This window comes from Bidens hawaiensis, unplaced genomic scaffold (genome assembly GCF_021521415.1).
Source record: "Bidens hawaiensis isolate Kalapana, Puna unplaced genomic scaffold, B.hawaiensis_p1.1 tig00088322_1, whole genome shotgun sequence".
Lineage (NCBI taxonomy): Eukaryota > Viridiplantae > Streptophyta > Magnoliopsida > Asterales > Asteraceae > Bidens > Bidens hawaiensis.
The window spans coordinates 1-14,361 of record NW_027504336.1 but is presented as its reverse complement, the minus strand read 5'-3'; the positions used below and the strand labels follow the sequence as shown (position 1 = coordinate 14,361).

Here is a 14,361-nt window from a genome sequence, read left to right as displayed (position 1 = left end):
GGGCCTCAGAAATCATCTAAATTTCAGCTATGGAAACTTGAACATGCAGCAGAACCCAATTTTTTAGGGAAGTTCTCAAAAGACAGGTTATCAGTCGAACCAGAGACAGTATGGGAACAATTCAGGTAATGGTCAGAGTAGGTATCGTCAAAGAGAGTCTGGATGATATAGTGAAGAATATGGTAATCGTGATGGTTACAATCAAGGTAACAATCAGAGTGGGTCTTCAGGGGAGGCAACGTGAGTAACAAGCTTGATACATTGATGGCATTGCTGTTGGAAGGGTAGAAAGAGTACAAGAAGGATAAGGAAATCATAGATAAGGCAAATGCAGCAAGATAGGCAGGTTAGTCAATTGGCAGAAGAAGTGGCAAAGTTAAAGAACAACTCAGGGCGACTACCGAGTGACACTTTGAAGAATCCGAGCCTACAGTCAGGCCTGGCTATAGCCTACGGCTGGGGCCATAGGCTACAACTGTTTATCTCTACCTTACGCCTCCTCCAGGCCGTAGGCTACGACCAGGAGGGCGTAACCTACGACTGCTGCTCCAAAACGCCATTTTTTTCGTTTGTTTTGATTCTTAATCATCTGGTGAAGCTCCCGATCACCTCTCTTCATATAATCTTGATCTCTCCATCCTTAAGTACTCCAAATTAGCTCCTTTAAGCTCTGCACACTTGTAAACACAAAAACACTCAAAGTACTTGTGTTTGATATATTTAACCAACTAAAACATACGAGATTACACACCATAAACACGTGTTTTTACCCACATGTGTGTGTTTCTTTCATTTATTAAGTATGTTCATCTTTCACTTACCATATATATATATATGATGGTTCAACGCAGGAGTAATTTTATAACGAGAAGTGCGAGAAATGAATCTGAGCCATTGATTTTGTTTAATCTATGAACATGAACTAAAATGGAAATGTTGTAAATAATAACTCTTTATACTAATTGACATTAATACTAAAAGGGTCAATTTCGTATTATGATTGTAAACTCAATTTAGGAAACTAAAAAATGAAGAATCAACTAGATATCCCAACAAATTATTTGACGTGCATTTATTTTTCACATTTAAATTTATTAAGTCTACATTTGAATTAAAATTGTACTTTTGAATTTTTTTGTAGATAAAACAATTTTGTCTTTACTTATTTTTACGACCTTGTGGTTTTATTATTTTGTATTAGTAGATTTTATTGTTTTATTTTTCCTACATTATTTGTTATAATGTTACGCTTATGGGTAATATGTGTAGGAGTTCTTTTGTATATGGATATTATCTTACACAAACTGGATAAATTCCTACATTTAATTGGTAAATACGTGTGCGGGTAAAATTATAAACATCTATGTAGAATTAAGAGGGAATCAAAGTTCAACAATAATATAATTGACAATAGCACGTAATAAAAATAATAATAATACTAATACATGTATACATAACAATATATAAATATATGAAAAGAAAATAACATAATGATGTGTGACCAAAAACACGGTAAATAGAAACCCCTAAGGTATTTTTTTCTTCCTAAAAATCCTTAGCCTTAATTCTAAGTCTCCAAGAATTCATATCCTCAACCATGTCCTTTGATAGGTTTAGGTCTAGCATATCATGTCTAATCCTCTCATCCCAAGTCAATTTAGGTCGGCCTCTGCACCCTCCTCCCCTATATAGTAATGTTTAATCTAACAGGATTCCCCGTCTGTCTTCTCTTCATATGTCAAAACCATCTCAATCTCCACTCTCTTATCTTGTTGGATATGTTAGCTATCCCTAATCTCTCCTGAAACACATTGTTTCTTATTAGGTCTAGCCTTGTGTGCCCATAAATCAGCGTAACATTCTCATCTATGCTACCTTCATTTTCCACACTTGTGCCTTCTTGATGGCCCAACAATCTGTTCCATATAATATTGCAGGTCTAACTGCGACCTTATAAAATTTTCCATTTAGTTTAGTTAGGAATCTCGTGTTGCACAATATACCAGTGGTCGCTCTCCATCTACACCATCCTACCTGAACTCGATGGGTCACATGACTGTCTATTTCCCCATCGCTCTGAACAAATGATCCTAGATACTTGAACTTTGTTACATGCGAAACCACTTAACCTTAAATGGTGATCTGAATGTCCTCATTTTCATTTACCCCACTAAAATCACAGTGGAGGTACTCCGTCTTAGAGCGACTAATTATTAAACATTTTGTCTCTAAGGTTGTTCGCCACTCCTCTAGCCTCATGTTTAGATCTTGTTTTCTCTCAACAACTAACACAATATCGTCTGCTAACATCATGCACCACGGGAGTGTCTCCTGAATCAACTTTGACAGCTCATCCAAGACTACTTCAAAAAGAAACTGACTCAACGCTAACCCCTAGTGAAGGCCTACCTCCACGAGGAGGAAATCAGTATCCCCCACGGGCGCACGAACACTTGTTGCACTCCTGGTATACATATCCATAATTATCTCTATATATTTCTTCAGGACCCCTCTACCCTCTAGGCACTTCCAAAGCACTTGGCGTGGCAGGTTGTCGTACACCTTTTCTAGGTCAATAAACACTATATGAAGGCCGCGCTTCTTCTCCCTATACTTTTCCATCAATCTTCTTATAATGTGTATTGCCTATGTGGTGGAACGTCCCGGCATGAAGCCAAATTGGTTCACCGTAACCTGAGTTCCCCATTTAAATCTATCCTGAATCACTCTTTCCCATAGCTTCATAGTATGGCTTAGTAGTTTGATTCCTCGATAGTTACCACAACATTGGGCATCTACTTTGTTCTTATAGATAGGGAGTACGACGTTGCTCCTCCACTAGTCTGGAATCTTACCATATTTGAGGATAATATTGATCAAAGTAGTTAACCGCATGACTCCTTCTTTTCTCAGACACTTCCACACCTCAATGGGTATGTTGTCTGGGCCAACCGCCTTAACCCTTCCCATCCTCCTAAGTGCAGTTTGCACCTCATCCCATGTGATCCGTCGACAGTAGCCGTTGTCATTGAAATGTTGTGTTGTCATATTCTTCTTGGTAGGCTCTCCCATTGTTAAAAAGGTTGTGGAAGTAGGTTTGCCATATTAGCTTGATGTCCTGCACCTTAACCAGTACATGACCCTCTGTATCCTTTATAAACTTCACAGGCCCTAGATCTTGCCTTCTACGCTCCCTAGCTTTGGCAATCTTAAACATAGCATGTTCCACCTCTTTTGTTTCTAAGTATCCATACATCCGTTTATAGACATTGTTCTTTGCTTCCAACACCGCCTTCTTTGCCTCTCTCTTTGTCGTTTTGTAGGTCTCCCTCATTTCCACTCGCTCCTCCTAATTCGTGCACCTCATAAGCTCCCTAAAACTTACTTGTTTGTCTCTTATCTTGTCTTGTACGACCTCATTCCACCACCAAGACTCCTTATGCCCACATGTCTTTCCCATTGTGACCTCGAGAGTTTCCTTTGCTACTTGTATGATCTTTGTCGCCATAGCTTCCCATATCTGAGTTGAGTCCCCATTTAGTCGAGCCAATGTATACAACATGAGTTTATTCTTAAACAGTGGAAGATTTTCGTCCTTCAAATTTCCCCATCGAATTCTAGGTGTACGTTTCCTCTCTCTAGTCATCAGCTTATTTTTTGAAGCGTATATATGCCACCAACAGTCGATCTTGAGCCACAACCATCTCCCCAGGCATGAATTTTCAGTCCTTCCACCAACGTCGGTCTCCTTGCCTCATAAAAAGGTAGTCAATTTGCGTGTTACGTCCGCCACTACTAAAAGTGATCAAATGTGAATCTGTTTTCTTAAAATATAAATTTATAATACCTAGGTCGTGGGCCACCTCAAACTCTAGAAGCTCTGTGCCAGCCTCATTCCTATCACCAAATTTGAAACCTCCATGTACGGCTTTAAAACCATTGTTAACCTTACCAATGTATCCATTAAAATCACCTCCTATACAAATCCTCTCACCCCTAGGTATGGCCCCTACCACTGTGTCTAGGAAATCCCAAAATTCTCTCTTTTTCTGGTCCCTTAAGCCTATATGAGGCGCGTAGACGCAAACTACTGCCACTACTTCATCTCCTAATACTAATCTCAACACCATAATCATGTCATTATGTCTTATCACCTTCACTACACTAGTTTGTAGTTCCTTAGCCACTAGAAACCCCACTCCATTCCTGGATCCATCAGACTCTGAATACTACAACTTATATCCATTACACTCATCCCCTTTATGCCCTTTCCACTTAGTCTCCTAGAGGCATGCTATGTGAAACTCACGTCTTTTAAGCAAATCTACCAATTCTAACAACTTACTATATAGTGTTCCTACATTCTAAGAAACCAAACACAATATATGCTCCCTATCTTTACCCTTACCTACACCCCTCATTTCAGGATATAGAAGAAAATGTATATATTGCAACTTGATTAATTAACCTACATTGAAGAAAATGTCAATACACAAATAACGTAAAATTTCAGTCACACACTTAAAATTCGTGCGCAATCACCCCATATTATAGTTGAGAAGCATACTAAAAACATTTTTCCTTCACAACCACCAGTCACACACATATTTGTAAATCCTACTTAGTTATTAAAAAAACTAATACCTGCATTTAGATTTAACAACCAGAATATGTAGAGAAAATTTTAGTTGTGTAGGCTGCTAAAAGTTTGTGTAGGTATATCTTAATATAGTTCGTCAACTATATAATCGTTGTGTAGGCTCTTAAAAGTTTGTATAGGTATATGTAATATGATTCTCCAAGTACATATAAATTGCGTAGGTCGTTACAAAGTTATGTAGATATATGTTGGTTGTGTAGTGATATGTTATTTGTGATTATGTATGAATAATTTCATATCTAGGTTGTTTTTTGTTAAATGTAGGTGAACTTTTGTACATCTGTTGTTTGCAACTATTACACTTTCTCAATCTATAATTGTCTACACCATGGAATACACACACACATATATATATATAACTTGATAGTTTAATCATAAATAAACAATCTTAAATCATTTTCAGTTATTTTTATTTAATTAATAATAAGTTAAAACTAAAACAAAAAGAATAAAAAAACATAATATAATATAAATTATCCATGTACAAAGCCAAAATAATACTAATGATATTTGTACATTTTTATCAAAGAGATATAAATTAATAATATGAATCTTTCAAAGACATTAATAGTTATCATATATAACAATTACAACTTTTACCATGATACCCTTTCATTTAATTAAATAGAGAAATGTAAAGAAAAAATATGATTGGTTGAAATCACTTCTTGCATTTCTCGTTATAATATGACTTCTCTCCTGAACTTAATCATATATATATATATATATATATATATGTTAAATGAAATATGAACATACTTAATAAATGAAAGAAACACACACACACAAAGTAACTTTGATAAGCAAGGTAACCCCATTAGATCAATTTAACTAAACAAACGAGTCTACTTATCAAGTAAGTTTAATTAACTAAGTTGCAAACTTTGTTTGTTATGTTAGTCAATTACTCGATTAATTAACAAGCATATATGATTAACAGTTAGGCGTGCACATTTAATGAAAGGGATTGTTGTTAGATCGGAACGAAATAGGATACGAGTGAGTTTCTAGCCCTTTTTCTTTGTATGTTTTTCGGGGCTGTGTGCATACTCTATGTGATAGGTTAATACACATACTTTATATAGTAAGTGTATGTTATGTGAATATGTATGTACATATTAAAGGATATAAGCATATAGTTATATGTTGTATGTAATGTATGTATGGTTGTATGGAAATTATGGACCAGATCCTAATAATATATGAGATTGTAGGGACCTGACCCTAATAATTTCTGAGAATTAAGGACGACACCCTAATAATATCTAAGAAGGTAGAGACCGAACCTTTATAATATTTGAGAAGTAGGGACCAGACCCTAATAATATTTGAGAAATGAGGGAACATGCCCTAATAATATATGAGGAAGTAGGGTGGCAGGCCATAATCATATTTGTTAGGTTATAGGGCGGAAGCCTTTTTAAAACGTATAAATAGCTATGTATGCACTAAGTTAAAACAAGAATGTATGTATGTATGTATGTATGTATGTATGTATGTATGTATGTATGTATGAAAGGAAGGTAAATGCATTAAGTATGTAATATGTATCTTCGGATATGTATAGGCAAGTATGTGATTGTAATGTATGTTGACTGATTAACTAGAACTCACTTAGCCTAGCTGACTTTTAGTATGCACACAAGCAATAGAGTAAATCAGCTGGCTTGAGAAGCACACATGACAGAAGAATAAAAAGCTAACATCTGAAGATTTAAAGTTATGATATTTTGTGATGTTTGAACTTAAAAGGCATGTTTGAATGTTTGTTTAAATTTAAGACTCGTGTAATTAATGATTGATGTTTTAATTGTTTTGCGAAAGTTTTAATTTGCTATAATATTTAAAACTGTGTTTATGAGTAAATCCAACGTCAAAATAGGACACCGGGGTTCGGGGCCTTACATCAATCTTTCGTATTTTCGCACACTATCAATGTGCATAGCACATGTTGGTATCCCACTTTCGTATATGTTGCATATCGCAAATTTCCAATTGATGAAGTGGTTAAACAATTAAACAATTTAGGCTTAATTGTTATTTTTCAAAACAAAATTAAATATGGGTTTGGAAAGTTGGGTTCAAATATTTGGTTTTGGGGCAATAAAAAGGTTACAGATGGCACACTTGGGTCTTTAGGTTTAATATATTAGAAGTTTGGAAAACTATAGATTTGAGGGGTGCCTACACCCTCCCTGACCAAACACTGAATCCACCACGGCTTCTATACTCGCGTTCCCCATTAACGATTTATCAATCTATTTCTCCATGGATTATTTCTCAATTTCAAGATGGTGTTCATATGACATTTTTGGTCCGGTTAGCAGACAGAATTCTGTTGCCTTTTTCCCAAGGTGAAGGAATGAGTTTAATTTTATACTTACACTTGCGATAATCACTCCATCATCTCAATTAAACCTTAGGCAACAAGCTAAATCCGGAGCCAGATCTGCCGTTATTGGTGAGGATGAAAAGAACGAATTCAAACTTGGGTAGCCACTGCTAAGTGACTTATAAAAATCCACACAAGCCACGCTACCAAAGACATAGATTGCAACCGCATCAAAGACATCCGGTAACTATATGCTATATACAAAAACCTAAGAAAAGTTTTTTTTGGCATCAAACCATAGTTTTTAATCCTATTTGTAGTATAATTATAATTAGACCAATTTTCAAATGTACAATTGTTTAACTTAAGTTCATTTTTTTTAACTTTGAGCCGTAATAATAATGATAATAATCATCATAAACAGACATGTGTCAGTCCAAGGAATAGCAATCGACAACCCACAGCTGCCCAAGCCCTGGCCACTTACCACCGACATCCAACTTGCACGTGGCACGTCTGTTGCCTGTCGCCGGCTACCCATATGATTTCCAACCGCCTGACTCGTGAGTTGTGACTAGGGGTGTTCATCGGGTCAACCCGATCGGGTTTCAGGTTAATCAGGTCGGGTTATTCGGGTTTTTCTTAAAAAATATCTAACCCGAAACCCGACCCTATTAAGGTTCGGGTTATTCGGGTTAATCGGGTTGACCATGTTACTTTATAATTTTAAGTTAGTTTTTATGCTTATAACTCGTGGGTTGCAAAATTTCACATTCCACCCAATTCTCAATGACTTTCACAAGTAACTATCTGATAATTACATATAGGCTTGTAAACGAACTAGGCGGACATGAACAAAGGCATGCCCGTGTTCGTTTGTTTAACTTTAAACGAATACAATCATGAATACTTAATCGAACATATATTTGTGTTCATGTTCGTTAGTTAAAATTAACATGTTTGTGTTTCTTTATAATCGTTCATTTAAAATCTAAACGAACAATTCACGAACATAAATGAACACAATTAAACAAAGACAAACGAACATGAATGAACATGTACATAAGTTAACGAAAACAAACATACATAAACGAACACAAATGAACGCATTTAAATGAACACAAATAAACAAATATAAACATATTATGGCGATATAATTTCTAAATGCAAATAATATTTAATAATTTTTATTTATATGTAAACGAACATGAAAGAACGTAAACAAACTTAAATGAACGATCATAAACGAGTGTTCATGAACATAAATGAACAAGTGAAACATTTGTTCATGCTCGTGCGTTTATTTTAAAAGAATGTCTAGTCTAATGGTTTATGAACAAGAAAAATAATTAACTCCTCTATAAAATTCTCCGCATTGACTTTTTAGTTCTTATTTAACATTTTCATTATTGTATTTGAAGTAAAGTATCATCACTAATCGGGTTATTCGGGTTAACCCGAAACCCGTTTTTTTTCAAAAATGAACCCGAAACCCGGCCCTATTAACAATTCGGGTTATTCGGGTTATTCGGGTCAACCCGATTAATACTTTTGACCCTATTTAACCCGACCATAATTAGCTTATTCGGGTTCGTAGCCTTTGAAGGCTCTCCAAAACAAGTGTTTGCTATCCAATCCATCTTTCCCCAAGGAACAACTTGTATCAAAACACTATTTTCAGGCAAAAAAACCATGTTGGTAAGCCCCGCCCCATGAACTCCCATCATCACATCACATGAGTTTACCAACCACGAAACACGTGTCAAATTCGTGTTCATTTCTGTAACAACCACCTCAAAGCCGGACTCTTGTGCTGCATGAACCACCTCTTTGATGTTCGTAAAAGCACGTGTTTTCGATCTTGAAACGATTAGGATCCGAGGCTTTCTGGTTAAACTATTTGTTAAATTTATCGCGGTGGATCTTACCAACGAGTAGGAACTTCTCAAGAACATTGTGAAATCCTTCACTGATTCAGTGTATAGCTCTTTTCTATCTTCTTTACCAAGGCCTACTACAACACTAGAAAAGCAATTCACTTCATTGTCATGATCAATATCTATAATTTCATACCTTGATAATTTGTCCAATAGCTCTCGGAATTTGCTAGTCCACGAAGAACGATTGTTGGTCACAACAAACTTCACTTCTCGGTTGAATTCACGAGATGTTGCGTAGAGAGGGATGATGATATCTGAGAAGGCATGAAAGTTGTTCCTGGCATACCCACCAACCGAGAAAACTATGGCTGGTACGTTGTGAGTTTTGGTACATTTAAGCATGATTTCGGGTTCTTCTTGGATCAACTTTATGGTGAAAGTTGTTACACTTTTCATCGCGTTTTCGTCACCTTTACGTGCATAAGGCTTTATCGTCATGGAAGCATTTGTGATGTGCGAAGAAAACACAAAATAGTGGATTAATTCCCCTTAATCCTTATGTCACCTTTAATTTCGCATGTGTCACATATTTGTTTTGAAGTGTTGCATATTATAGTTGTTTTCTCTGCTTCAGGATCTGTAATAATCAAAATGTTAGTTATAAGATGTTAAACACAAGCATGTTATTTTACAATGTGAATTACCCCTACTTAATGTTAAAAATTTAACAAGGTTCGTTAAATGGACGAAAATGACAATATATATTTGGATACCTCAAATTCCAGAAGCGATAAAAAAAACTCTTAAATTAAAGTTGCATAAATGCCCAAATCTAAGGACAAAAATGACACTTAATAAATATAGAAATATTAATACTTAATAGAATTGATAGAAGAATGATTTAATTTAAAGTTTTCATTTATTTGTAATTGTAACTCGATCAAGATTATTCCTGCTTTTTAAAATCTTAACCATTAAAAAAAAGTTTAACGATTATATAGTTCATTAGTTCCTACACTATACATGTAGAATAAAGTCCCTATTTACTTGTACACCACTTTGTCTAAAACACTACCCTAATAGTATCCATTTACCCATCGATCACCATCTTCTCCATCTTCTTCATTCCATTACATATCACGCACCACCAAACACCTTCACACAAATAAACCCAAAATGGGTTTTCATTTTCATCTCCGACGACCCACAATCCTTACCAAGCTCTAGTCTCCGTCAAATTAAACCTCCATCTCCGGGTTTAACAACCCCCCCCCCCCCCACACACACATCCCACGGTAACATTTCTTGGTATAAACAACGTGATGGGCATCACAAAAACCCCCTCATCAAGCGTGATGAGAGGGGTGGCGACGGTGCTCGTGGTGTTATAACGCGTGACGGATGTTCCATCACAGACCACCCCTACTGCCATAATACTTATTCTGATAAGTATTATACTTTTCTCTTTTTTTATCACGTTTGTTTAATCACATAACAAAACAACCGTATAATTTTCTGACTTTTTTATTAGTATTATTAGTGTTACTATAGTTGAAAGAAATTGATAGACAAGTGTAGTATAATATAAATGCATAATTATGATATACGGAGTAGTAATTAATTTGTCCGAAATAAGAAGTATCTCTTCTGTTCAATTTTTCCTAACATTATTTATAATCTGTAACTTATAGTAAACATGCATGCATATATTGCTTAAAATTTGACTTGTGAAAAGTATATAACTTATATGATCAATATATTTAAATAAGTGTTTGAATGCGTTCCAAATATTGAACACGATTAAAAAAACCCCAAATGTTGATTATTATATTCATTTAGAGAAAGAATAAGAATATATATTATTCGATTTAATTTATTAATGATGACGTGTATAATCTTTGTAAATGATTAACAATAAATAGAATTGAACTAACTAAATTAGAAGAAAAACAACCTCAATTGAGATAAGAGAGAAAATAGATTTGCTTACTTCCCTCTCTCTTCTTGGGAATAAGCACTTGATCAGAAGGCAACTTGTCTCAACAAGGATTTACTCAAGATACGTACGATAAAGATCGACAATACGACCTAGGGTCATGGTTCATACAACTCTTGAGAGAAAGACTAATTAAAAGAAATTTGGTGGTAAACTATCATCAAGTTTTGTGTACGTCCTAGATATAAGAGCATCTACAACAACAAACTCATACAAACCGCCACATAATCGTCACGTCATATTTTCAAACTTTTCTCAAAAACCTCATTTTCTTCAACAATTAACAGACCTCCACAAACTCCATTAAAAGTATTAAAGTTGTACATATATATATATGTGTGTGTGAGAGAGAGAGAGAAATGACAACATCATAAGGTTGTTCCTAGTTTGTTTCTACAAACTTCCTGTAAACTTTGAAGGCATATTCTATCTCCACAACAAGGATATTTGTGACCAAAAATTATGCTACTTGTCACATGGATTCAAACATTGGATGTTGTGTATGAATTCAATCATGATTAAAGTATAAATATATATATATGTGTGTCATAACGTACGTAAAAGGTGAAACTAAATATATAGATATGACTTACAAACAGGTAGGGTGTCGAGGTAAGGCCTGAACACGGTGCACATGCACCATACGACTATAAAGCAAGCAACCAATGCACCACTAAAGCTCCGAGCAAAAATCTCCTCATATTTCATGTTTTTCACTTAATTCTATATGCATGCATGCATATATATCATAACGCCGGTGATTGAAGTTATATAAACAGCACAAATGCATATATACATCCCCAGAAAGGCCTGCACGAAAAGTCTACTTAATTTTAAAATATATTTGTCAATGATTGATGCCAACGATTTCAATATATTTGGTAGTTGACTTATTTAACCCACCGTCTATTAAGGAGGATTGCTGTGTTTCCAACAACGACCCTTTTTGTTTACTAATTACCTAAATTTTTATTTGCAATTTTATACAGCTCCGGGTTATTAATACTCAATTATGGTTTGTTTATTCTTTTAGGCAATGCGTAGTGGGCATGGCATGGGCTCGGGGGATAAACGGGCGAAATTGGGCGCAACCCCCCCACCCCCACCCACCCCCCACCCCCCGCCTATATGTGGGCGAATTGGGGCGGCGCCGGTGTGTTAAGAAAATAATTATATAATATATATTATCGTTACAACGGTCAAATTTAAAAAAAAATTAATTACTTAATTTAAACAATATATATATAAACATACACCCTTCTTCTCCATTTTTTATCCAGTTTATACACAATTCATACCCAAATTCTAACAAAAAATTAGAAAAATGAATCATAGAAACAACCCGAACCAACCGAACTACCAATTCCCTGGTTTCGGTCAAACGTATGGTTCGCAATCGAGCCCCGAGCCAACCGAACTTACATTGGAACCCGTTGAACCAACTGAGCTCTCCGTTTCAATTTTCAGACCCGAACCTAAGCATGTACGCCAACTTTCTCAACCCCCATAACACAATGTCGGCGTTCGGGTCTACACCACCGGAGTCGAAGCCGGTGACGGTGCCGGAGACACAAAAGGCACGGGCCTCCGGTTCAAGCAAAAAGGCGACCTGTAAACACAAAAAGAAACAACCGGGGGAGCCGACGGCGCAACGTGATCCATACAAGCATTGGAGCGAGGAGGAGGTGGTGGCCCTCGCAAGGGCTTGATCATTATTTCGGAGGATCCCAACGTCGGTAAGTTTTTTAATATTAAGTATTTATTATACATGTATTTAGTGTTTATTAAAATGTATACTAATTGTGATAAATAATTTTAATTTGTAGCTAACTTTCAAGCCACCAGGGTGTTTTGGAAGAAAGTCTTTGAAGTTTGGCTCACGATAACCAATAAACCCGAAGACTACCGGGGAAAAGAAGCGGTTCAAGCCCACTGGAAGGGGCTTAACGCCGATTGTCAAAAAATTGCCGAGATAATTAACCGGTTGCAGGGGTCCGGCTGGCGTAGCGGGCATAACGACGTCGACATTATAAGTCAAGCCTTGAGCGACTTTCGAGCTCAGGGTCACACTCTTGAGCGACCCGGGAAAGCGTTCAAGTATTTGAGTTGTTGGGAAAAGCTACGCGGTTTCTCGAAATGGAACGGGGCACCAACTGTTCCGGCCGCCCGACGAGCCGACTCATCCCGGCCTTCAAATAGGTCGAAGATATCGTCATCGACAAATCCGAGCACACCAAACACACCCTCCGATGCTCGTAGCTTCTTCCTGGACGACACTGTTAATTTAGCCGACGATTTTAATATACCTGACGACGAAGAAGTAGAGGAGTTGCCTCGACCACGCGGGAGATCGAGAAAAAATAAGAGGGAAGGTTTGTCGTCAAAACGGTTCAATACGGCGCCCGATGAAATAAACGAGTTGGTCGGTCGTTTGGAAACAAATGACGCGGTAATAGGAAACGACCTTCGAGCATCCAACAAACAACAAGAAAAGCTGAACCAGACGTTGGAATTACGTCAAATGAAAGACAACTACGAATCCCTCAAAGCAGAGGGGTTTCACAAGGAAGCCACATTATTGTTTCAACGACGACGTGAAAAAATGCGCGAATATTACGGATATTAGTTTCTTTTTTTTAGTTATGTGTTTTTTTAATTTTTTTCTTTAGTTATGTTTTTTTATATTTTTAGATATGTATTTTTTTTAGTTATTTTTTTTGGTATTTCTTTTTAATTTTAATGCATTTTTATTTAATTATTTAAATAAATTGGTTTTTATTTGATTAGTTTAATTATAAAAAGAAAATAATAAAAAATATATTGTGGGCCCAAGTTGTAGCCCCTACACCATTACACCCCAAAAACAAATTCGCCCCCTTTGTTGACTGGGCGTCACGTGTTATAATTCGCCCCCAATTGTAGCACCTCCACTACGCATAGCCTTAGTATGCTTAGAAATTTAAGTTGAAAAGTCGATTTAGAAATATTCAACTTTTAACACCTCACTTACACGGATATTTCCTCACTAACTCCCTCTCCCTCCCCCCCCCCCCCCCTCTCTTTCTCTCTCTCTCTCTCTCTCTCAATCTTGAAATTGAAGATCAGAATTGAAGATGTAGGTATATACAATTCCAATATGTTTTTGATTTGGAAATCCTTTTGTACCCTTCGTAGGTAATTTATATTTTTTTATTGTTTGAAAGTTAATAATATACTTATGGTTTGATGATAAATTGTTTCACAAATAAATGAGATTTTATAACCCAGTTTAAAAGCTATATGATTTTGATGAGACCCAAGACCCGTTTATTTTTTTTACTATCAATTTGGTTTTTTAATTTAAATAATATATATATATCTTTTTTAAAATAAATAAAATATTATTTTTTATTATATCCTATTTCATAGGATTTTTACATAAATAATTTGGTGAGAATCATTTTTAATTTAATGAGATGTTATAACCCGTTTAACGAATATCTGGGTTTGGTAA

General features: G+C 35.9%; 1 pseudogene across 1 annotated transcript; it reads right to left on the bottom strand.

The window, feature by feature from the left end:
- Positions 1–605: 605 nt before the first annotated feature.
- LOC143607868 (alpha-1,3-arabinosyltransferase XAT2-like) lies at positions 606–11,576 on the bottom strand (annotated as a pseudogene). The gene is made up of 4 exons (XR_013149077.1): positions 11,462–11,576; positions 8,542–9,509; positions 3,848–4,114; positions 606–670 (listed from the first exon to the last, which is right to left on the bottom strand). The product of XR_013149077.1 is annotated as an alpha-1,3-arabinosyltransferase XAT2-like (transcript).
- Positions 11,577–14,361: the final 2,785 nt, after the last annotated feature.